General features: G+C 40.6%; 1 long non-coding RNA gene across 2 annotated transcripts; it reads left to right on the top strand.

Moving 5' to 3' along the window:
• Nucleotides 1-7,081: 7,081 nt before the first annotated feature.
• On the top strand, nucleotides 7,082-21,031 carry LOC116595812. Of its 2 annotated transcripts, none has more exons than XR_004287864.1 (3): nucleotides 7,082-7,329; nucleotides 8,559-8,695; nucleotides 18,586-21,031. It is a non-coding gene; the product is annotated as an uncharacterized LOC116595812 (long non-coding RNA). The 2 variants fall into 2 exon arrangements; XR_004287865.1 differs by having other exon boundaries at nucleotides 8,524-8,695.
• The last annotated feature ends 4,871 nt before the right edge of the window (nucleotides 21,032-25,902 follow it).

Below are 25,902 nucleotides of genomic sequence, written 5' to 3'. Positions count from 1 at the left end.
GCATTCTTTAGAGAGGTGTCCTGGCTTAGAGACCCAGAATCAAGGGCTCAGGAACAGATGCTTGGGTTCAAATCCTGGTCCTACTACTCACTAGCAGAGTGATCACTATGTGTCTCAGTCTCCTCAGCTGTAGCGTGAAATGGAAATAGTACCACAGGGGTGCTGGGCAACACATTAGTTAACGTGAGAGAAGTGCTCAGAACAGAACCTGGGGCATAGCAAGTACTAGATAGGTGTTTGTTGATATTGCTGTTTTATTTTGTAGTTTTCTTTTCATACTTCATAGGCTGTATCATTTTAAGTTGATTCACAAGCACTTTTAAGAGGAATAAGCAGTTGGACATCCATCAGGCCTCAGATACTATCCCTATAGCTCTTAATGATTTAGACAAGCCACGCCCATCTTTAGGGAAGAGCCAGTCCCTGCTATTTCTGGGTGTGCCTTTTCCTTGGGCTTAGCTTTTGTCTGGCCTACCTTTATTTGCCATTAGAGAAGCAAGGCCTAGAAGGCTAAACTTAGGGTTAAGCCCTTTGGGGGAAAGGACCAGGAAAACCACGAAGCCTGTTTTGGTTCTAAACCTCAGTCTGGGACTTCATGAAGTTAGCTTAACTCATCAGGAGACAGTGTTAAAGGGGTCAGCTGATGAGGGTAGAGGAGAACCTGCCTTTGTCGGACCTCTTCTTTGTATTGGATGTGGTGTGCTGTAGGTTGCATGGGTTCAAAATCCTGGGTGTTAGCCAAGACATCATTACTTAAAACTGTTTATTCACAAGATATATTCTATATTAAAATAATACGATTGGCCACACCAACCCTGAAGGTAGGAAATCCTCTACAACTAACTAGCCTGAACTTCTTAGGGTAGATTCCCTGAGTCCTTTGCTAACCATTCAACTCTCAGATGGGGCTATGTGTTAACATCCTTCTGCAATCCAGACAGCTTGGACTGAAGAGAACTTTGTAAGAATCTCCAGGAGATTAGTTGCTCTGTTGCTCTGGTTCCCTTTTTCTGTCTGTTATATTTAGGCAGATTTCAAACCACCCATAATCCTGGTTGGCATGATTTTATATCAAACCATTTTATAAGTTCTTATTCTCATCCCCCCACCCCCCCCCCCGCCCGACCCCGTAAATCTGAGCATTTCTATGTAATGAATATTGTCTTCGTAAGCTGGTGAGAGACCTCCCTCTACTGGGCAGATGTACAACTGCTGCCCAGACTTAGGATGAGAAATACTAATCTTCACTTTATATACTGAAAAAGAAAATAATTTTTATCTTTGGTTTAAAAAAAAAAAAAAGTTTAATAACGCAGTTGATCTTGACCTAGTTTGACCTAAGAGGAATTGTCACCAAGTCTCTGCCCCTTCTGCTTTCCTCTGCCCTTTGCACAAAGCAGCTGAATGTGTGTTGCTGTGACCTGTCATGGTAATGACCGAAACACCACCAGGCTGTTTGTCGGCTTTTTCACTGCAGTAATGTGAAAAACTGATGTAAAGCCAGCAGGCAAAACCAAAGTACTTTTAACTTGGTCCTGTATTGGAGAAGTTTATTTTAAAGCCAATTCTATGGTAGACTCGGGCTATACACAGATTTGTATCTGTGTATACACAGGTTTGACACAGATAGGCACTAAGTTCCGACTCTTCTTAATGCAGGGTAGTGTTTCTAATGCCTTGTCTGGGGAGAAATTCTGCAGCCTTTCTGCAACTGGTTCTCAGAGCTTCTTCCCCCAACCCTGCTCTCGCAAATCCTTTGTTCATTCTTTTTTCCTTTCTTTAAGATTTTATTTATTTATTATTTATTTAGAGCAAATGAGTTCAGAGGAGGGGCAGAAGGGCTGGGGACAGAATCCTAAGCAAACCCTCTGCCATTTGTGGAGCTTGATGCAGGGCTCAATCCCACAACCCTGGGATCATGATCTGAGCCAAAACCAAGAGTCAGATGCTCAACTGACTGAGCCACCCAGCCCTCGCTTGTTCATTCATTTTTCTTTCTAAGATTTTATTTATTTATTTGACAGATAGAGATCACAAGTAAGCAGAGAGGTAGGCAGAGAGAGAGAGGGAGAAGCAGGCTCCCAACTGAGCAGCAAGCGCAACGTAGGACTTGATCCCAGAACTCTGGGATCATGACCCCAGCAGAAGGCAGAGGCTTTAACTCACTGAGCCACCCAGGTGGCGGCAGGCAAGGCAGCATGTTCATGGGTTGAGAGATAGGAAAAGCAGGGTCTATTGTGGCTGTTTTCTATGAACTCAGAGAAACTAGAACACTGGGATGCAGATGTAATGTTGCTGGAGCGGTGAGCTGGGGAGAGGTTGAATAGGTCTGTGATGTCGACTTTAGATTTTATCCTGAGACAAAGGATCATAATCTTAAAAACCTTCAGGGGATAGGTAGATCTGAAAGTCACTGAAACAGCTGAGTGGGAACAGGAGAGAAACTGACGCATTCAGAGAAGACAACTACAATTTTTCCAGCCAATGGTTGCCATGTGCAAGTGATCCCCACCCCCTCACCCCCCCCCCCGCCCTGCCCAAGTTAATCTGTACTTGAAAAGTTTGGCAGTTGGCGCCTGGGTAGCTCAGTTGGTTGGGCAACTGCCTTCAGCTCAGGTCATGATCCCCAAATCCCGGGATCATGAAAAATAGTAAAGTTTGGCAATTAATTTTTAAAAACCCTTAATTTAGGCTGTCTTGTTAAACCAGTTAGTAAGATCATGGAACAGAGAAGTGATGATAGTCTGGACAAGATTAGGTCAGCGAGAACAAACCCATCTCTGTGGTTTTGTACGTGGAATCGTCATTATCCAGCTAGTTCTCTTTACAGCAAATTCTCAGAATGATGCGGGTTGACTTCCTACCCTGGCAAAAAGCTATTCAGCTTTCCACAATATGCCTTGTCTAACTCACAGAAGTAAGTTTACTGTTTATGACAGACCCATTTATTAGATGACTGGATCAATGACTGTGCACACCGTAGGTGCTTAGTTCACACTAAATAAATAAATGCATGCAAGAATGTTTGCGTTCCTCTCACAGAAAATACAGTTCCCTGGATTAGAAGAAATCCTATGCCTTCCATAGGCCAATCGATGGCAGACGGCTTTATTATAGGCTTATAAAATAAAAACTTGTCATTTCCAGCTCATGGCTGACTTGGTTATATACCAAAAGAGGGTGCTGAAGCCCCTTATTTTTATGGGAGAAAAAATGGTAAACGATGAGGGTAAATATCAGGATATGTGTAGCTTTTGTAGGCTGTTGGAAATAGCTTTTTCAGTACTAGAGTACTAAGTACTAGAGTCATAAGTATTAACAGCACTAAAGAAAGTAAAGCTTCCAAGGAAAGTGAGGGAGATTGTCCTCCAAAAATGGAGGTTCCACTGTTAGGCCAGCCCACTTTTCTTCAATCACTCATTCAACATCCTTTATGGAGAAAGTACTCTTTAACGGGTGCTGGGAGCAGAGTGTGAAAAAGACATCACTCTGGCTCTCATAAGCAGATAATCACAACACAGAGTGACAAGTGCGTGGGAAGGAAGGTGCAGGGTGTTTGAGGAACTCTTAGGAACACGGGTTGGGGGTCCTGAGGGTGTTTTATGGACGTGATGCCTGTGTGGATAATTAGTAGATGACTGAAAATAATCCAGGAGAAGATACTTCTTTGGGGGCTGGAGTGGGATGGGCAGGGAAGAGTTCCAGGAAGAGTTTACTCAAATCCCAGGAGGAGAAAGCAAGCTTAGTATGTCCCTAGAAAGGAAAGAAGTTTATTCTAGTTGGAGTTTAAAGTAGAAAGTGAAGTGGCAATATCTCATTCTGGAGCCATAATTAGAGGAGAGACCCCACAGGGCCTTGTAACCATGGTAAGGAGTTTGGACTTTCACATAAGAACAAAGGGAAACCATAGAAATTTAATCAAGAAACCCATCAAGGGATTCACATGATCACACTTAGATTTTAGAAAGGTTACTTTGAGGGAAGGGCAAGTATTGAACTGGAGCAGACTTGAAGCAGAGGGATCAATTAGGAGCCTGTTGCTGTAATCCAGGAGAGAGCTGACAGTGGCCTGGAGTGGGAGAAGGGCAGTGCGGCTAGAGAAAAATGACGTAGATGTGAGGGGTTCTTTTTTTTTTTTTTTTTAAAGATTTTATTTATTTATTTGACAGAGAGAAATCACAAGTAGGCAGAGAGACAGACAAAGAGGGAGAGGAGGAAGCAGGCTCCCTGCCAAGCAGAGAGCCCCATGCGGGCTCAAACATTTTAGGTTAACTTAAAATGTAAAAATATTCACATGGCAATATTCAATATAAAATTATGGCTTTTAGGGGCTCCTGGCTCAGTCTGTGGAGCATGTGACTCTTGATCTCACGGTGGTGAGTTCAAGCCCCACATTGGATGTGGAGCTCATTTTTAAAAAATAAATAAATAAATGATGACTTTAAAAACAACTTGGGTCCAGTGATTAGAATTCTACCTGGTCTTTTTGCTTAGATCACACTTCGAATGCACCACCTGGGATTTCCAGTTTCAGTTTCTACAGAGGGGAATGAAAACCAAGAAATGCTTGCAAAAAACCTTTGTATGCATTCTCTCTAGATGTTCACTTTTCCTTATGGTTATTTATGGTTGTCTCAGTCAACCTCGTTCATTTTTTTAAAGCCATTTTTCTTTATTGAATCTTTCTAAAGCATTCAGCTTTTTCTTTTTGCAATGACATTTTATCAGATTATGGAATATTTCATTACAGTGGATATAAAATAACAAGTAGAGTTAGGTGAGGAACAAAGATACATGGTAAGTTCACAACTCAATGGGTGGGGGGCATTTTACAAAGTAATGGGACAGTCTGAGCATGGGTCAGATTATTTTACAAAGAGAATGGGGAATATTGGTCTAGCTATTGATTCGTTGAGATTGTTTAAGAGAGCTTCTACTGTAATATAAATCTTATGAATATAAATATTCCCACAATGACAGACCTCCCTACAAATTTATTTGTTTTGTCTCCATAGAGGAAACAGCTTCCCTTTTGAATTCAGTATTTCTCATCCCCACTTGACCTTACCCAAACTTGTTCCTCTTCCTGTCTTCCCTCTTGCTCCTTGACACATCATACCCCATCCATCCGTGATCCCAAATCATAAAGGGGAGCAGCATCCTGGTCTCTTCTTTAAACCACAGACCCCATTGGTCACCACCTATTCAATTCTCTCTTCCAAATATGTCTTTCCAACTTGGCCCTTCCTCATTCTTTCACCTGGTTTACAGCCTCGGGCTCCTAGTAGACCTTCTTCCTGTTAGATTCAGCCCATCTTTCATCAGTCATCGACATTGGCGCCAGGGGGATATTCTAAAACTGCAAAAGTGTGTATATCATCTCTGTGTGCAAAACTCCACTTGGCTGAGCATTCCCAGCAGGACAAAGTTCCAGCTCCTGCTGGGACTCCTGCCTCTCCTGCATCCCTGCGTGTCCCAGATTCCGTGAGTTTCCCAACGCCACTGAGGTGTGTGTCCCCTCGGTCTAGAGAGCCCTTCCCCACTTGGAAGCATGCCAAACTCCTACTCACCCTTTAAAACCCATTTCTCCTTTGTATTACTATAGTCCTGAATAAGGGATAGTTCATCGCATCTGGCTCCAGTGGAATTAGAGCCAGGATAGAATAGATCTCCATGAGGAATAACATAACCTAGTTGGGTACCCCAGATCACTGTCACTTCTGGGTATCAGAAAAGAAAAACAGTTGGTCTGTATGAACACTGGGCTTCCCTCACCCCACCATCTCCCTGGAAGGAAACTTCATCAGTAGGCTAGTAACATGGGACTTTTTCTGGCATGCTTGGTGTAAACTACCCCCTATAAGGTCAGCTAACTGTGTATAACAGTAAACGTCACTTAAAAATGTCTCAGATTTAATGAGCACTCACAGCATTATGTGGTAACCTTAGGGAGAGAGGCTTTTGGGCAAGGGCTAGGGCTTCATGAGTCAGCAATTTGGAATGTGGGTTTTATGATTCATGTAGTAAAACCTATTCTCTGAGGTTGTCACCTCTGTAAGGCAGGCATCCATTTACTGTGACGTTTGTAGAGACAGACGCTAACCTCCAGCTCCAGAACAACGAATGTGACATGGAACCAGTGAGCCTGACTAAATGAGTTAGGATTCCGGGTTACTAATGGAACAACCTAGCTCAACGAGCTGAAGTACAAAAGAATTTATGATAAGAATGTAAGTGTGTCTCATGGAAGCCAAGAAAAAGAATAAGCCAGAAGAACTGGACCCAAAAGGACTCTGGTTTCTTTCTTCTACCTTTTTGCCTCTGAGCTATTTTAATGTTTTCTACTTTCTACCTTTGGTGAATCAGCCATCTCTCCTGGCAAACGAGAAAGTTTGTCTTTTTAGTGGTTAAATTTTTTATTTTAGGGGCGCGTGGGTGGCTCAATGGGTTAAGCCTCTGCCTTCAGCTCAGGTCATGATCTCAGGGTCCTGGGATTGAGTCCTGCATCAGGTTCTCTGCTCAGCGGGAAGCCTGCTTCCCCCTCTTTCTCTCTGCCTAGTTATGATCTCTGTCTGTCAAATAAATAAAAATAATAAAATCTTTTTTAAAAATTTTATTTTAAAAAGTACCATACAGACTGACTTTTTTCTTTTTGAATTTTGCAAGTTTCAGTACACGTATAAATTTGTGTAAGAATGAGCACAATCAGAACACAAGCATCTTCCTAGCCCTCGCAACTGCCTCGCAAGAACCCCCGGCAACCTCCATCACTGTAGTTTGTCTTTTTGAGAACATTGTATAAATAGAATCCTACAGTATGCAACTTTCTGGGCCTGGCTTCCCTCCATCGGCATGATGTCTTTGAGATGAACTTGAGTGAATGTGCTCATCAGTAGTGTCTTCCTTTTTATAGCTGTACAGCGTTCCATCGCATGGATGTACCAGGACTTGTTTATCCATCCATCTATTGAAGAACAAGATAAGAGTCTCAACACTTACCTCTTTAGCTGCCTGGAAAAGATTAGCTGATGTTCGTGGTTTCAAGTCCAGAAACCCCTGTGAGGCACTCGGAGGCCCGGCACCGGTTAGATTGCCATTTCTGGAGACAGGAGCCAGCGTGGGGGTAAGATGTTAGGATCGGCCGGCCAGCTGCTGGGGTCTGTGCTCAGCCTCCCTGGGGCATCATCATCTCTGGCCAGGAGTAGGACAGCCACCATGGAAGCCCTGGGAATGGAAGGAGAAGAGTGAGTGGTAGAGAAATAAGACATTCCTAACTTGTTCTCCCACGAACTTGTTCTTCACCCCGTTCCTGATACATCGGTCTAAAAGGTATGGTTCCCCAGCCTTAATTCATAAGCCTTCAGAGGGAGTCGCAAACTCCATGTGGTGGGAATGACTATGTCCCTTCATCGTCTGGGTGGTGACAGACAGGTAGAGATTCCCCACGGGGTGCACGGCTCAGCCCATTCAGCTTCTCGGCACCGGCCCTCCTCTCTCAGCACCGTGACCTGTTGGATGTCCTTAGCAATGGTAAGGATTCAAACGGAAGATGAAAGGAAAAGAGTTTGAGCCCAACCTGAGGCAGACGTTTTGCTTGCGAGTCAGGTTCTCATCTCTCATTCGTCTTTGCTGTCTTTGAAAGATAAAAGGTTTCTTGTTCTTTCCCATTTACGGCATCTTTCTAACCAGTGCTGAACGGCCTTCAAAATAACATTTATTCTAGCCGGTGAACAATATGGCTGTTGTGATCGGCTATGGGCTGAAGCCCGCTGCCCCTCAGCCTCCTCTGTCACCTCATATCACATGCATCCAACAGAGCTGCCTCCGCTTAAATCCCTAAAGCCAAGGAAATGAAAAGAAAAAGCCAAATAGTAGTGGCTCTCACTCTCAGAGGTGCCTTGGCCTTTGTTCCTGAGGAGGGGGAGAGATAAGAAAGAGGGACCTCAGGCGTAAATGCTCAGGACCTCCTACCCCTTCAATCAGAGCAATGCTCCTGTGATCTCTGTTATAAACAAGGCCTCTGTGTAGATTTTCTGAGAAGAAAGGATTCTAATGCTGGAAAAAAAAATGTGACAACCACTCCCCAGCCAAACACAGAGACACGGAGAGTCCTACCACGTGTGCGTGCCAGCAGTCTTATTCCGGTTTCATCTGTTTTGCTTTTCTCTTGAGGAGTTTTCTTATTTGGAAGTTAATTCTCCAGGAGCTACCTAGTACATAATCTAGTTATTGCTTGTTAGTGGATTCAGGAAGATTTCTTTTCTTTCTTTTTTTAGTTTTTTACAAGTTATTGGTATAATCAATGTTTTCTGTAGAAAATGATAAAATTTATAAAAAGAAAAAAAGAGGTGACTAACAATTATCCTTCAGTGCCACCACCTGGAGACAGCTGCTTTTACCATCCATTCCAACAACAAATCCTATCATTGTGCCTTTAATGCATTTGGAAAATCTTTCCCTTTATGCCATTTCTACTGTCACCATTTGAGTTCAGTTCTTTAACCAGTCTCTTAATCTCTGAAGAACAGGAACCCAATTTATCGCTCTTTTGGTTAAAGCCTTTCAGCGGCCTCCATGGACAAGTGAAACACTCTTCTTATGAGCTGCTTGCTCAGTTCCTGAGGGAACTGCGCCACATTTTGCTCTGAGGGCCTCATGTCAGTCCCCAAGGACGAGTCCTGCAGAGTACGTCTGAGTAAGTACTTCAGGTGTCTAGACTGTGGGCACACACCGCTGGCCTTCAGTGCTGAACCAGATGATTTCCTCTCTCGTTACTTCATTGAGAATGTGAGAGAGGAGAGATTAGGTGCATGGAATCATGTTGCCATCTTGCCTCCTTAAGAAAAAACTCCTTCTCACTCAACAGTCAGCTGTGCCTTTTTATGTAGTGCCAAATGCATCCCTAAGGCATGGTAATGAAGGTCAGAATAAACAGATTTGGCCATGGATCACCAGAGAGAGCTGCATTCAACATTGACAAAGCAACATGGTCACTCTCTTTGGCCTCAACCACATGATCTGTAGCTCTTGTATGCATGAAAATTCAATCCCATTGTCTTAGCGGGGACTGGGAAGCTGGTGATCAATGGGAAGTATGCCTCCACCTTATAATATCAAATGGGGATGATGCTGGTGCTAAATAGTTTTAGGGGTCCACTAGTGTCTTTAGGGTTCCACTAGTGTCTTTACTACCTTATAGAAAGCTGGGGCTCACCTCAGGGATAGACTCCAAAGGGCTATCATCTCTGCCCCTTCTGCTGATGCTGCCATGCTTGTGCTGGCAATGAACCATGAGAGGTATGACCCCTCCCTCAAGGTTGTCAGCAATGCCTCCTGTATCAACTCTTGGCCTCCCTGGCCAGGTGATCATGACAATGTCGGCATTATGGAAGGATGGTAACCATATTCATGCTATTACTGCCATATAGAAAGCTTTAGCTACCTCCTTTGGAAAATTAGCATGATGGCTGGGATACTGCCTGGGACACCATCTTTACATCCATGGGCCCTGCCAAGGCTGTGGGAAGGACCTCACTATGTTGAACAGAAACACTGGCGTGATCTTTCAACTTCCTACCCCTTGACTGTCATGGATTTGACCTGACCTCTGCAGAAAGCTGCAAAATATGACAACATTAATAAAGTGCTAAAGCAAGCGTCAGAGGGGTGTTCCAGGTGACAATGAAGTTTTATAGCGATGCTTACTCTTCCATCTCTGGTGTTGGGTCTGTAATTGCCCTCACAACTGCCTTATAAGCTTATTTTCTAATATAATGGTGAATTTGGTTATAGCATCTCTGTGATAGACTCACAGCCCAGATGACCTCTATATAAGCACCCTGGACCATCAGCCACAGCAGCAGCATAAGAGTGGACTTTAGTGAAGGGTTTTACTATGGACTATGGCTGCTATGGACTGAATTATGTCCCTCCCACCCCCAGATTCATACACTGAAGCTTTAACCCCAACGTGGTGGTATTTGGAGACGGGGCCTTTGGAGGTGGTTAGGGTCAGATGAGGTCATAAGGGTGGGGCTCCCATGATGGGATCAGTGTCCTTATAAGAAGACACAAAGGAGAAGGCCACTGTTTATAAGCCAGGAAGAGAGCTCTCACTAGAAACCAACCAAGATGACACCTTGATCTTGGGCTTCCAGCCTCCAGAACAATTAAAAATAAATAAATAAATAAATTTCTATTGTTTAAGCCATCTAGTCTATGGTATTTTGTTTTGGTAGCCCAAAGTGACAAAGACACTGACCCAGCTCTATTCCTTAATCACTGAGAATCTCTCCTCCTTGAAATATTTCCATCCCAAGTCTCCTGAAGAAGAGGAAGGGCTTATAGAGACCTCACTTGTCCGGATCATCAGTCACATTAATCAAGTCTATACACTGTCTCCTCACAAAGAAAAAAAAAAAAGTTCAACGAAGCAAGCTAAGACAAAACAAAACAAAGGCAAGAAAGAAACAAAACAAAGTACCCCCGAAACGTTCCAATCAGAAAACAGAATACAAATAAGAAAAAAGAAAAAGAAAGAATCGTAGATGGTTAGGAGCATAAATACCCTGGCTGAAGTCTCTTACTTGGGAGCAAATGAGATTTTCTGGGCAGTTAGTGCTATGACTTGGGACCCTCAATGGAAGACTTCTGTGATAATTAATTAAAGAACCAAAAGTCATACCTGAAGCTTCTTCTTTTTCTGACAACGTATACTGGCAACTCCTGCTCCTCTAAGTTCATGGTTCTAAACTGCTTCACAAGGAACAGATGAACACTTTAGCAAGTAACTTGTCTTGGGACCAACCTTCCCTCACACGTCACACATCACTCTGCTTTTATATGAATATGTAACCACCTTAACGTTTGTGTAACATGATTTTCACATGCATTACATAATTTCAATTCCTAAATTCTAGTGCGAAGTATCCACATCTCAGGAATCTCGAGTCTTGAGTCTCTAATCTCAATATTTTTAATAATTTGAATTTAAATGCTGAAGTGGGTCATCTTTGAGCATCCTATGTTCTCTTCCTGTGTTAAAAGACTCCATTCTCCCCTCTACTGACCTGAGGTGTTTATTTGACAAAAAAAAAGTTCAACGAAGCAAGCTAAGACAAAACAAAACAAAGGCAAGAAAGAAACAAAACAAAGTACCCCCGAAAAGTTCTAATCAGAAAACAGAATACAAATAAGAAAAAAGAAAAAGAAAGAATCGTAGATGGTTACCTTGCTGAAGTCTCTTACTTGGGAGCAGTATGAGAACAGTGGGTTGATAAATATTTGTTGTGTGAATAAGTGAATGAATAAACACATAAATATTCCTATATTTATTTTATTTTATTTTTACAGAGAGCAAGAGAGCAGGCACACATCCATGTGCAGGGGCATGGTAGAGGCAGAGGGAGAGAGAGAGGAGAGAGAGAGAGCGTGCGCATATCTTAAGCAGACTCCATGCCCAATTTGGAGGCTGAGACAAAGCTTGGTCTCAGGATCCTGAGATCATGACCTAAGCCGAAGTCAAGAGTCAGACACCTAACTGACTGAGCCACCTGGGTGCCCCCAGATAATTCCACCTTTAAAGTAATAGCTTAATGCATTTTCCTTTCTATCTGTGACTTCTCAGTTAATTCTCCCTTACTTTCATCCCCTTTGTCTATATCTCCACCATACCCCGCTGGTCTGTGTTGAAATCACAGCAAGCAATGAATTGCTCACTGATACTAATATTTTCCCTCTTTAGCATTCGCACTCAAGCTTTTCCCTCTGTCTGGAATGCCCTTCTCTCCCAAATCTTTGTCTGCCAATGAACTCCACTTACCCATCACTGCCCAGTCTAAATACTGTGTCTAACCTATGGATTTCTCACTCACCCTCCCATTCAGTATTAATTGCTTGCCTCCACCGCACTTTATAGATGCTTCTACTGTAGAATGTACAACCCTGAATTATTACTTCTTTTATGGATGTTTATCTTTTTCCTAGACTAGTGAATCCCAACTCAGACGACATGACAAAATCTCTTGGAGAACTTTTATTGAATCAGAATCTCCAGGATGGAGCCTGGAGACTTTTATTTTTATTTAATAAGGACCTGAGTTGCAATTGTTTGCAACCCTTTGGGCTGGCTTTAAGACATCTTTGCTTAGGCTATATGGTCTTAAATAAAGAAATGTATTTTACTCAGCTTTATATCCTAAGCTTAGCATAGTGTTGGTCTACAGGAGTCATTCAATACATGTTTATTGACCCAAAATGAGTTGATTGTGATTTTCTGCCTGCAGCTCTCACATTCCTGAATTTAACAGAAGGGGAAAGATGTAAAGGGGGAGAAATTGCTAATAGTGAAATTTCCAGCAGCTATTCAGAAGATAATTTGAGAGCAAAGCAGTCTTCTTAATGATTGTCTATAAGACTCATAAATAAGGTCCTTATATAAATGAGGGAGTCTCTTCCCACCGCCTAAACTTAGCAGAAGCTCATCCTGACTTTGGTTACAAATTGTATGAACTAGCTAGGGGAATCATCTCCATCATGATGGGCACATCAGCTTCCTCTCTCTCTATTTCTTTTCTTTTTTTTTTTGGTTACCATATAGATCTCACCAAGTGTTAAATTGATCACCAGAGGGCAAGATGGCTTATTGTTGCTGATTAGGTTATAAAAAGCAGTAAGACATCAGAAAGTGAGTTCTGTCTTGCCATACTTCAAAGAATTTAAACTAAAAGCTTTCAATAGTTCTTTGCTGCCTTCTTTGTTCAAGAGCAGCTATGTTTCAAGACCAATAGCAGAGAATTTATTGCTCTAATAAAACGAAACAGTAAAAAACAGCTGGAGAGTATTGGCAATTCCTAAGATCCGCTTATCAGAATAGCTTAAAAGCACTTCGAGAATATTAGTATTAGGACCTCAAATAACCATCAAATCTTCATATCTACTCAGATTATTTAATTGCTTCTTTGGACAAAATATTGAATTTTTGCTTCATCACACATTGTAAATATTATCAAGTTCCTTAAAGGAAGAGTATACGTCTCATTCCCATTTCTATCTGTCTTACAGCTTTGCCCAATGCAGCTGACCAACAGATGGTGAACTTGCTAAATAATATCCTTTGCTTTTATTTTTCATTTTATTGTTTTAATTTTAAAGGTAATACAAACTTCTAAAAAAAAAATCCTCAAATGTGTAGAAATATATCAAGTAAAAATTTTAAGTCCATAAACAAAGAGAGAAGTCTGAAGCAACCCCTGGGGTGTCATTTAAAAAAGGATTTTGTAGTCATGAGACTTTTGCCATGATTAGCATGCCGTTCCCAGCTATGTTATATATTAGCTACCAGTCCAAAACAAATAAAATGAACAAACAATCCCCCCAACCCCCTTTAGCTTAGAAGGGGATATACAACATTTTTCTGCCATAGATTCTTCCCTTCAGAAGTTGGTCCTTCTCTACTATTGTTCGACATCTGACTTTTGGGAAAGGTTCAAGTCTCACCTTCAACACTGACTGGTCAATTTGAACATTACTGGTTGGAGGAATGTAAATAGGAAATCCAGGAACGGGGAGCTGAAGTCAGTGTGAGGCTGGGGTAGGCAACTCCGACCTGTACAGATTACACCCTCACTCTGATTCTCCCCTTTCTGCAGAATTTATGCTCTGCCCTTTCCAAAACCGATTCCCACCATTTGTACCTTGTATGTTTGATGCTTTCTCCATCTATATGCCGTAATACATACTGCAGAGCTATTCGTTTTTGTTGTTGTTGTTGTGTGTTTGTTTCATTCCATTCTGAGCCATCTCCTTAAAACAGAGCTATGATTCTGGAGCCAGCTGGACCTAGAGTCTCTGTTTTAACTTTGTGATTTGGGCCATGTTATATAACTTTTCTGGGTCTTACTGATTATATAATGATGGCAATACCTACCTCATGAAGTTGTCATGATGGTTATTAAATGAGATAAGGTGCTTGTAAAAGGCTCTGCTTAGCATAGAACCAGTGCTCAGTAAATCATAGCAACAATCAACTTGTGGTCTCGGCATTGCCTGCCACGCCTGGTACCAATCCACTGAGCTGTGTGATCGGCAAGTCTATATACACGCTGGGCACATTGTGACATGTATTGAATGCAGGCTGGCAGCTTGAGTTGCTGGCCAGGTTAACGTGCATCCCTGATCCAGAGACTTCCTTGTCAGGCTATGTTTGGAGATATAGCTGTTTTCTGACTTCAGCCCCTCTTCAGGCAGAACATTTCAGTTTCTCAAGCTTTTTGGCTTGTGTTTTCCATATTAAACTGATCCCTTCAGAACGGAAGGTAATGGTGGAGTGGTGCTGTCATTTAATACAAAGTTGATTATGCTACCATCGATTTCCGACATGGGTGGGATCGCCTCCCAATCAGAAGCTATTGTCCCCCACAAGCCCCGATTGAATGTGCACCTGCACGCTTCTCATGGGCTGCATCTCGAGCCTGAGAGACTTCAAAGCTGTGGGTGAGGGCACGGTCGGGGGGCCTAATGCCAGTCAGCTTGGAGGCATTCACTACTACATACCGAAGCATCTCTCTGCGTCAAAGAAAGATGCCACTCAAAAATCCGCTCCTTGTTGTGATGCAGGGCACCATGAATAGTTGGTGATTGCATTCTCCTGGAGATTCTTGCTGGGTGGTTTCAGTCAGACACAGAAGGTGAGAAACACACAAGAAGAGGAAGGCACAGGAGTTCAGTTCTACAGTAATGCAGAACTTAGGCATGCCCATTGTAGGGGGACCTTCTGCATCTACTTTTAATGGCTAGAGATAAAGTGACTTTTTAACCTGGTGAAATCCATACCATGATGAAATTGTACTCTGCACCTTTGGGTTCTTCCTTCACACCTTTTTTTGGGGGGAAGAGTGGGAGTTGCTGAAAATACATCTGGCATATTTGGTTTCATTGCCCAAGTTATGGCTCTTGGAACAATACTGAGACTGAGATAGATGAGTAGCAAGGGGCTGAGTAGTAAGAAAGGAGAGCTCAGGGAAGGAGTGCACTGGTCAGTGGTTCTCAGATGTGAGTGGTCATAAGAATAATTAAGAAAGCATATTACAGGGGCGCCTGGGTGGCTCAGTGGGTTAATCCTCTGCCTTCGGCTCAGGTCATGATCTCAGGGTCCTGGGATCGAGCCCCACATCGGGCTCCCTGCTCAACAGGGAGCCCGCTTCCTCCTCTCTCTGCCTGCTTCTCTGCCTGCTTGTGATCCCTCTCTCTCTGTCAAATAAATAAATAAAATCTTTTTAAAAAAAAAGAAAGAAAGAAAGCATATTACAAGGGTACACTCATCCATCTCACCCAGACCTGTTATCAAAATTGTTTGGGGCAGGGGAATGATCCCTGAAAATCTGAGTTTTAAATATAAATAACAACACTGAGGGTAATAGAACCATTCAATTCTTACATAGTCTTTACTGTGTGGCAAGCATTGTCCAAAGTGTCCATATTCATAAACTCACTTACCATTCACAATGATCTTGTGAATAGGGTACATTGTTCTCATTCCCAGTAGCAGATTAAGGAAACAGAAGGCAAGTCACCAGTTTAAGGTCACATAGCTAATAAATGGACCCAGCTGGGCAAGGCGAGGACTCACTCACTGGCTTCACTGGAGTTTTTGCATTGGAGCTGGGATTGAACCTAAGGAGTCTCTCTTTAGAGCACAGACTCCAAACGCCACAGGGAAGGATCTAGTAACAGAAATGTCTCCCCTTTGACCTCCGCGTGACAGCCAAGGATCTCCCTTCAGGAGAAGGGAAACTGATGGACAGTTTCCAAAGCTGCATTTCAGTATCTGTCATTGCTTTCGTGACAAGGCTATATTTTCCCATGGCTGCAGGCTAATTTTTCCTGGACCATTCCTGCCCAAGAATAGAAATGAAGCTCTTTCTGTTTTCTGCTCCCTCTTTCTTCCTCCACATTGGTTCCAACAATAAGTAAATTAAATCATTCCTGCATGGCTAATTTTATCTTGGTGTCTACTTGGAGAATCTGGACGGACATACATCTCTGTCTCTTCTCCAACAATGGGTTTGAAATGTTTTGACTGAGACCCACAGTAAGGAAAAAATGTTTCATCTTGTCACTCTGTGAGCGTGTGTGTGTGTGTGTGTGTGTCCATATACAACATGTATATATGGAAAAAAGTTTCAAAATCAATACTTAACTTTCCTACATGCAATGTGAGATTCTATTCTGTATCATTTTTTTTTTAAAAGAAAATTCTGGTTACAACATACACAATTGCATTCAAGACCAAACACATACCAGAAATACCATTTATGTTCACCCACTGGTAGCATTTGCTGTGATCACATGGTAATAGCAGGAGCATTTGATTGCCCCTTAATTAGCCAATGCAGGAGGCTTCTTGCCTTGTATTGACCTTCCCAGTGGTCTGTTTCTTATATTTTCCTGTGAAATGTAGTCTTGCTTTTTAAAATATATACTATGACCTCAGGAAATGGATACTAAATCAAAAGATTTATATATTTGTTCCAATGTCAGGAGCACCAGGAAGTCAGGGTCCTCTTTCCAAAATACCTTAGATTTGATCAATTTAAGGTCATGATCCACAAAATGTGTGTATGTGTGTGTATTTGCTTATTTAATAAAAACACATTTCTTATGTCCCCACAAATACCAGTTTCTTAATTGTTCATTTGATACTTGCTAGGGATGATTATTGGCAATCTGAGATAGCTTCCTGAGATTAAGAAATATTTACTAGACAGTGAATTAAAATTAAGAAATTCTATCCATTTAATTTTTGTTGAATTAGGCACAAGCTGATTTTTTAAAAAATTTAGCTCAAGAAATGTCTTCCACAGCATGCTTTGAGAGGCACAGATTCATATATTGTACACTGTGTTCCTAGCCCATGTGGTCCACCTGCACATTCTGCTCATGCATTTTAAAGACATCTCAGTGCTATTTGGTTTAATTCTATTTTGAGATAGCCACCCTAGAGAAATAACCAGAGTTACAGAAAATGATTTATGTATAAGGGTGGTCATTATGGCATTATTTATAATAGTGTAAAATAGGGACCAACATTAATTTCCAACAGAGATGGTTCAATAAACCACGATATATCCGTAAGTATATGTGAGAAAGCACCACTGGCTGGTATTTTGGTGATGCTCGTAGCTGAGTAATTGGCACTCTCTCTAGAGCAGAAGTCTCCAGTTTGTCAAGTTCTCCACTCTTCCCTACTGGGTAAGACCCACTTTACTACTTCCGGCCTGACATTGGTAGGCATTGAGGTTTTGATCCTTGGCTGACATGATACTATCCAAATTCTTTTGTATGATATGGTAAGCTGAACAATGGCCCCCCAAAAGATGTTCATGTTCTAATCTCTGGGATATTCATTTTGTTTGTTTGTTTGTTTGTTTGTTTGTTTTGAAAGGGAGAGAGAGTGAGAGCTGAAATCAAGAGTCCAGTGCTCAAGTGACTGAGCTGCCCAGGAGCTCCATTCTCTGGGATGTTGGAATATGTTAATTTACATGGCAAGAGAGACTTTGGAGATGTAATTAAGGGGTGGGCTCTGTGTAATCACAGGAGTCCTTGTAAAATAGGCAGAAGAATCAGAGTCAGAGAGGAGATGTAGACAGAAGCAGAGACTGGAGTGATGCACTTTGTAGATTGAGGGACAGGCCATGGATCAAGCATTAAATGGCCTCTAAAAGCTGAAAAAATCAAGGAAACAGATTCTCCTCTAGAATCTCCAGGAGGAACACAGCTCTGCTGACACATTGATTTTAGCTTGTAAGACCCATTTCAGACTTCCAACTTCCAGAAGGGTAACATAACAAATGTGTGATATTTCAAGCCACTAAGTTTGTGCTAATTTGTTAGAGCAGCAATAGGAAATTAATGCACATAGCATTCAAGTTTGTTCAGTGCCTGATTTCAACCCTATCCTTAATTTTCATATCCTTCTTCTCTGCTTTATTCTCTATACAGCAGAGAATCTCTCCATACCAAACTACCCCAGGACACCACGTTTTCACTCCTCCATATCTTTGTGTCCTTCTTTGTATTTAAAATCCCTTTCTCTCCTTTCTGTAAAGCTTCTAGAAGAGGCAAGGGAGAAGCCTTCCTTAATATTACTAATTAGTAAAGGCATTTCTACCATCTATAGTATAAACAAGCTGGGGTTGATGGAAGACCCCAAGGACCATTCATTAAGTTTCTTACTAGAGAAAGTAGAGCTTTTAGGCCCAATTATATACCTTAATTTGGAAGGATGAGAGCTGGAGGTGAAAGCATATTGTGGAGCAGAATGGGAGTTCTTGGCTTGGAGGTACTTGTGGCATTGTAGAAGAACCACCCCGGGAAGCCCATAGGGTGCAAGGTTTAAAGACAAGCATGAACATGGCAAATGGAAAGATGGCTCGTGGTGGGGCTTCCCAGAGACATAGCTTCCTTGTGCCTTTCTGTGCCTCCTAAGTTTTCTTATGTAGCATGTCATGCATTTGTCACTGAAACACAATGTTAACATAAAAGAGAGTTGGGGTTGTAATCAGCCTGTTTCTGCTTTACCTACAGAACTGCCAGGATCAACAGGACATGCCTATCTGCAATGGAACAGACAGAATTGCCCCACCTTACGGCACTCATGCCTACATATAACCAAGAAGACAGGGAGTACCTTCCTCCACCTGCCTGTGTGAATGGGCTCTTCTAGGGCTCTGAGCACCACTCAGGCAGAGTCTTGGCTGGCCTCACTGCCAAGTATGTTGAGCTAATTTGTTTTCCAAGATCAACAATGCCACCAGTATGACCTGTTAATGGTTGCCGAGACCCCTGTAACAATTCGTCAGTCTTTAGGTATGGTAGAGACCACACACGCATAGGGAGGACCCAAATCAAGCTTTGCAATCAGTTCCCAGTGTTCTGCCAGAATGGCCTCTATTGCTGCAGGAAGACATTTTCATTTTCCGATCAGATGTTCATTCACGACCCCAGACAGCTTCGTCTTTCGATGCCATCTGAAGCTCTCTACCCATTCTATCTCCAACAATTCCTGTAACCCTTGAGTATGGCCCATCCCAGCACAACAGAGCTCTCCTTGCAAGCCTCAGGTCTTCTGCGGCGCCTCTTCCCACAGCAGTGCACTGGGGAGGCAGGTGGCTGCCAGAGTTCTTACTGTTGTCACCACTCCTCTGCTCAGTTTGTGTGCCAGGGGTGGCCTAACAGCCACAACTGGAGAGATTTTAAGATGCCAGCTCCTAGCTTTACTAGTTCACCTACTGAGTCTCTGAGGGACTAGGGGATGGTCTTACAAAGTTATCCTGTTTGGTGTTTCATCAGCCTTTCAATTGGCTGCTATGGACCTATGTTTCAGGATTTCTTCACCATAATTAGTCCTCGACATACATTTAGGCTGTTGTTTGGAATTATGGACTCGAAATGGAAAGATTCTGTTTAAGGATAGGTGGAGATGTGGGGGCGGAGGGGAATTCATCATTATAGGTGCCTCAAAAATCATCCCTTGCTTTGCAGAGGTAAAGCAGCATGGGTTTTCTGACACCCACATAGAGCTTTCTAATCAAGACACAGACAGTGGAGGAAAGAGGTCACATTTTCCTCCATTTATTTATTTATTTATTATGTCGCCAACTGGTTTGTTCTATTTCTGATCACAAAGCTTGTGTGGGCTGCCCCATCCAATTCTAGTCCTCTAAGACATTTGTGACAGATTGATTTTCAATTGTAGTTGATGAAATTTTGCCCCCTCCCCGCCCCCCACCCCCTGCCTCGTGTCCTCATAGGCCTTTAAGTGGAAAGCAGAAACAGGACTGCATTTGGACCGTATCACACTAAATGAAACTCGTAGATGTTACTTTCAAAAGGCTGTTTTGTTCCCTTTGATTTTCCTCCCATCATTTGTCTATTTAGATAAGCCCACTTTATGGATTGTAGAGAAAAGCCAAGTGGAAGTGGTTATTATGATGGAGAATGAGGAGCTTCATTCAGTACTTATCTTTTTTTTTTTTTAAGAAAAAAAAGTAATTTAAATGGAAAGCCCAGAAGCATTTAGCTTTTACATTTATGTGCTTGCTGGATTTTGGTGCCAATTTTTCTTTCCTTTGGATGAGAGATAGGTAATTTGTAGTCCATTGTGCATTTATAATGCCGTGCCTGATGTCTCATTAGCAAACAAAACAATAAATTGCATGACATATCAGTTAATGACATATCCTTCCCATGGTATATGATAATTTTTGAATACTGAGAACTTGTTTTAAAATTTGAAGTGTTTTCTTTTGAAATCTATCTTCCAGTCTATTTCTCTATTCCCCTTCATCCTGATCTCTGAAATAAAAATCTGCACTTGCTGCCACATTCCCACACCCTAGTCAGTCCTCTCACTGGATTCTGGACCACCATTACCCCAAGCTAGCTCATCTCAGAGGTCACTACTGAATTCCGAATGGCCAAGTTCAAGTTCCAAAATTTTCAGCCCTTGGCTCACCTGATTGTAACATCTGATTTCACATCCAATTTCATAGGGAAAAATATATGTAAACCAGTTTGAACTTGCTCAACTTCCTATTCTAAAATTAAGCCCTTCTTTCTCAAAGTTCCATTCTTGGTACTATTGCCTTCTCTAGAATGTTATTCAATCAACAGCTCCTCTCTCGTATATCAGAGTTCCTCCATCTACTGGCTCTTTCTAAATCAATCTATGAACACAGTCAAGTGCATCTCATCACACACACACACACACACACACACATTCATCCTTGATTCTGTATACTCCTTCAATTATTAGACCATGTGACTTCTTTTTTAATATATCATTTATATAATTATCTTTCTTTTTTTTTTATTGTGTTATGTTCTTGAAAGACCAATTGGTTGACATAAACAGTTTCCACTTGCAAAATCTCCAAATTTTCACCTATTATTTTCTCTTGAAAGTTTCAAATGATTATTTTTGTATCTAATATGATTATTATCTTCTTTCTCTCATCTGATTCTTGGAGCTTTTTTTAAATTCAATTTTGATAATGTTTTATTTGACATTTTGCATGTCACAACAATTTACCCTTATGTTTTCTTCTACGAGTTTTATAGTCTCAGCTTCTACACTCAGGGGTTTGGTTTTCAATTTATTCTTAAGTCGAAGTTGGAAATTTATATTTTCCTAGGTAGTGATTCTGAAACTATTGTTCCCAGACCAGTAGCATCAGCACCTCCAGGAAATTTTTAGAATGTAATGTGTCAGACCTCAACCCCAGACCACTGAATGAGAAACTCTGGGAGGTAGGCCCAATAATCTGTGTTTAACAATTATCACCTTCAAGTTTAAGAATCGTTATTCTAGAAGTGCATCCTTTTCATACCTACTTTTAAGTTAATTGGTATAAGGCATTACTTGTTCTTTTTTTGTTAATAGTCTCTGACTATGAAATTACATCTCTCTCATTATTAATATTATTAGTTTCCTTCTCTCTTTCTTGATGTTGATCATATTTGCCAAAAGTTTGAATATATTATTGTTTGAAAGAACCACACTTTGTTTTATTGATAATCTTTTCTGTTTTTAAATTTTGATTTAATTAATATTTGCTTTTATTTTCACTGGTCCCTTTACTCTGTTTTATTCTGTGGTTCTTTAACTTCTTGAGTTGAATGCCTCATTTGTTCATTTTTAATCTTTTGTATTCTCTGATACAGTGCACTGTATCCTGTGTGTACACTTTGGCCTTAATCCTGTAAATCTGACTTGTAATGTTCCCATATATTTGTTCCTCATTTCTGAATAGTTTCTCATAGTATATATAGTTTTTCATAGTAAATCTCATTTCAATTTTGATTTACTTTTTTATATAGGGGCTTCTTTGAAATGTTTTAAAAATTTTGAAGAAAGTTTTCTTTTTATGAAACAGTATATAATATACTATATATAGTATAAATGTACATTTATTTTGTTGTTAAGTGTTCTAATATGGTTAGAGTATTTGGGATTCTCTTTTGGGATTTACTGAAATTTCCTTGTGCTTAACAATTGATCATTTTTGTGAATATTTAGTGTGTTTGTACAGAATGTGGAATGTGTATTCTCTGTTAAATTGAAAGAGCTTTCTCTCTCTCTCTGTATATATATGTATATATGTATAAATATATACATGCATATGTATGCTTGTATATATGGATACATATATGTGTATATACACACCTATTTATCTGTTAGATTTAGTCTTTTTAAATTAATTATTTATTTTATTTTATTTTTTAAAGATTTTATTTATTTATTTGACAGATAGAGATCACAAGTAGGCAGAGAGGCAGGCAGAGAGAGAGGAGGAAGCAGGCTCCCTGTGGAGCAGAGAGTCCAATGTGGGGCTCAATCCCAGGACCCTGGGATCATGACCTGAGCGGAAGGCAGAGGCTTTAACCCACTGAGCCACCCAGGCACCCTTATTTATTTATTTTTAATTAAGTTATATTAGTCACCATACAGTACATCATTAGTTTTTGATGTAGTGTTCCATGATTCATTGTTTGGGTATAATACCTAGTGCTCCATGCAATCAATGCCCTCCTTAATACCCATTACCAGGCTCACCCATCCCCCCACTCCCCTCCCTTCTAAAACCCTCAGGTTTGTTTCCTGGAGTCCATAGTCTGTCATGATTCATCTCCCACTCTGATTTCTCCCCCTTCATTTTTCCCTTCTCTTAATGTCCTCCACATTATTCCTTATGTTCCACAAATAAGTGAAACCATGCAATAATTAACTTTCTCTGACTTATTTCACTTAGCATAATCTCCTCCAGTCCTATCCAAGTTTATGCCAAAGTTGGGTATTCATCCTTTCTGATGGCTGAGTAATATTCCATTATGTATATGGACCACATTTTCTTTATCCATTTGTCTGTTGAAGGCATCTTGGCTCTTTCCACATTTTGGCTATTGTGGACATTGCTGCCATGAATATTGGGGTGCATATGGCCCTTCTTTCACTACATTTGTATTTTAAACAGACTAGTTTTAAGTTTGGTTTTAGATTTGAAGAAAAACTCAGAAGATATAGTACAGAAAATTCTCATATACTCTGTACCCAGCTTCTCCTATTATTAACATCTAATATCCTTATGAAATGTTTGTTATTAGTGAACCAATGTTGATACATTATTAATTAAAATCCCATTTCATACTATTAATATCAATAGAAAGTCTCCTATATAATTTTTCAAAAACAGACTATATTTCCAAAATCTAGCAAATTTATAGTATCAATGGAGATTCTGTTCAGCTGAGTGTATATGGTGGCTTAAACAAATTAGCAGCAATAATGAATAATGCTGTTATATACTTGAAAGTTGTTAGGAGAGTAGATCTTAAATATTCTCATCACAAAATATGTATTAATTATGCAATGCAATGGAAGTGTTAACTAACTTTATTGTGGTTGTTATTTTGCAATACATACATGTATTAAATCATTACTTTGTAACTTTAAAGTTATACAATGTTATATGTCAATTATATCTATTAAATAAAAGAGGAAAAAAATAAACATGCCTCATAAATCCCTAAAAGCTAGGGGGAAAAAAAGAGGGTGGAGGCATAGGGGACCCTATTTTAACTGGTCCCCTGCATTGAGCTGGATATCCACCAGACCATTCTAAACTTGAAATAAGTCTGAGATATAAGAAGATATATCTGGATCTCTATAAACAGAATATCTCTGATGGTTGGTCTTAAGGTATGAAGCAGGGAGCCATGGTTCTGTGGGCAGATATTGGAAGATAAACAGAAAGGAGAGGGAGCCTCTGTGATCTTGTGCCAGGAAGGCAAAAGCCTTCCTGGCTGGGGACCAGGCACAGACTTGCAGAACAGCAGTGGCAGGGAAAGGACTTTAGGGCAGCCCCCCAGACTGAAACCTGCAGCTATAGGGGCACACATGAGAACCAGGGTTGGCTTGCAGTTTTAGAAGCACAAAGGACAGAAATGTGCCCCACCCTGGGAACAAGGGTTGGGCATGCTCTACTAGGTATTCACCCAAAGGATAATATCCGAAAATACTAATTGGAAGGGATACATGCACCCCAATGTTTATAACAGCATTATCTACAATAGCCAAATTATGGAAATAGCCCAGTGTCCATCAACTGATGAATGGACAAAGAAGAGGTGGTATATATAGATAATGGAATATTACTTAGCCATAAAAAGAAGGAAATCTTGCCATTTGAATGACATGGTTGGAGCTAGAGTGTATAATATTGAGTGAAATAAGTCAGTCAGAGACAAACACCATATGATTTCCTCATGTGTGGAATTTAAGAAAAAACAAATAAAGGAAAGAAAAAGAGAGAGAGAGACAAATCAATAAACTGATGGTTGCCAGAGGGGGAAATGGGTAGGGGATGGGGGAAACCAGTGAGGATGGTCAAGAGTACACATCAGATGAGCACTGAGTATTGTACAGAATTTTGAATCACTATATTGTACACCTGAAACTAATATGATACTGTGTATTAACTATACCAGAAATAAACGACTTAAAGAAAGAAATTAAAAAACAAATGAATAGGCATCCATATAATTTAACATTAATTTCTGACAGAACTCTTTTTAGAAATAAGATGATACATGTTTGTTTTTTGTTTTTAAGATGAGAAACATGCACATACTATTGTGAAATAGTGGTAGATTCCCATTAAAGACACGCATAGAAGGAGGATAGCTGCTGTGATCAGTATCATTTAACACTTTTCTGGAAGTTTCGGTGAAAAGAATAGGCCATGGAAAATAATTAAATTGGGGGACCGACTGGAAATGACACAACAACATTATAATTCCCATGTGATATTGCCTAGACAACCAAAGGAAATGAATAAAAGTTTACTTAGATCAGTTAAAAATGGAATATACAACGTTCAAGATTTTGTACATATTCAACAATGCAGAACACAGTATTGTAAAAAGAGCCACTGATGGTAGCAACTAGAATGTAGGATTAAACTTAATAAGAAATGTAGGATTAAACTTAATAAGACTTATTCAGGATCTACTAAAATAAAGGAAAAAAAAATAATTCGGAAGAAAGATACGTTTCTGAATAAATAATCAATATCACAAATGTCTCCAAAATAAATTGATACGTTTGGTGAAATTAGTAACATGGGGGATAGTACATGACACTGGCCTTCTAAAGCTCATGTTTTCTTTAGAAAAAGAGCTAATAAAATTTTAATACTGATTTTGGTGTAGGAAATCCACAATATGAGATATTGAAATAGATAAATTTCTAATAACTAAGGGTGAAGACTTTGGCTTGCTGCTATGGTGGGGGACCTTGCTATAGACCAATTCTCTCTCCAAGAAAATAAGAAAAGCTAGATAAAATACAAAAAGTACCCATTGGGAGGTAGAGGCGAACTGCCGAGGCAGAGAAGATAAATAGAATGACATTTTAAGAACTGGAGAAAATAACTAGAATTCTATATTGTTAGAAAATAATTAACAGTGCTGAGTACAAGAACTGAAATGAGCAGATATTTCCATATAGTTGACTAGAAACCTGAGGTCTGTTAATCTACCTGAAGCTTCCCTGGTAAGAATGATGATCCCTAGAGCCTCGGGATTAAACCTTTCCCAAAATTCATCCTCAGGGTGGGGTAAAGAAGGAGAGGGGCAAGAGAAACTTGAGTATCTCCCTTGCATTTTCCCTAGAGAGGCCAACATTTCTCCTCTTTTTGTTCCTTCCTTCCTTATTCCCAGATACTTGACACTGAAGACTGTAGTCCCTGGGTTATGGCCATGTCCCTCTGTGGGGACATCCTCAGAGAATCAGGAAAACCCTGCTGGCTCATGTGTCTACTTCCTGGGTTCTTGTCTCTGCTT

This window comes from Mustela erminea, chromosome 7 (genome assembly GCF_009829155.1).
Source record: "Mustela erminea isolate mMusErm1 chromosome 7, mMusErm1.Pri, whole genome shotgun sequence".
NCBI classification, from domain to species: domain Eukaryota; kingdom Metazoa; phylum Chordata; class Mammalia; order Carnivora; family Mustelidae; genus Mustela; species Mustela erminea.
The sequence above is the reverse complement of the archived record's forward strand: the minus strand, read 5'-3'. Positions and strand labels throughout refer to the sequence as shown.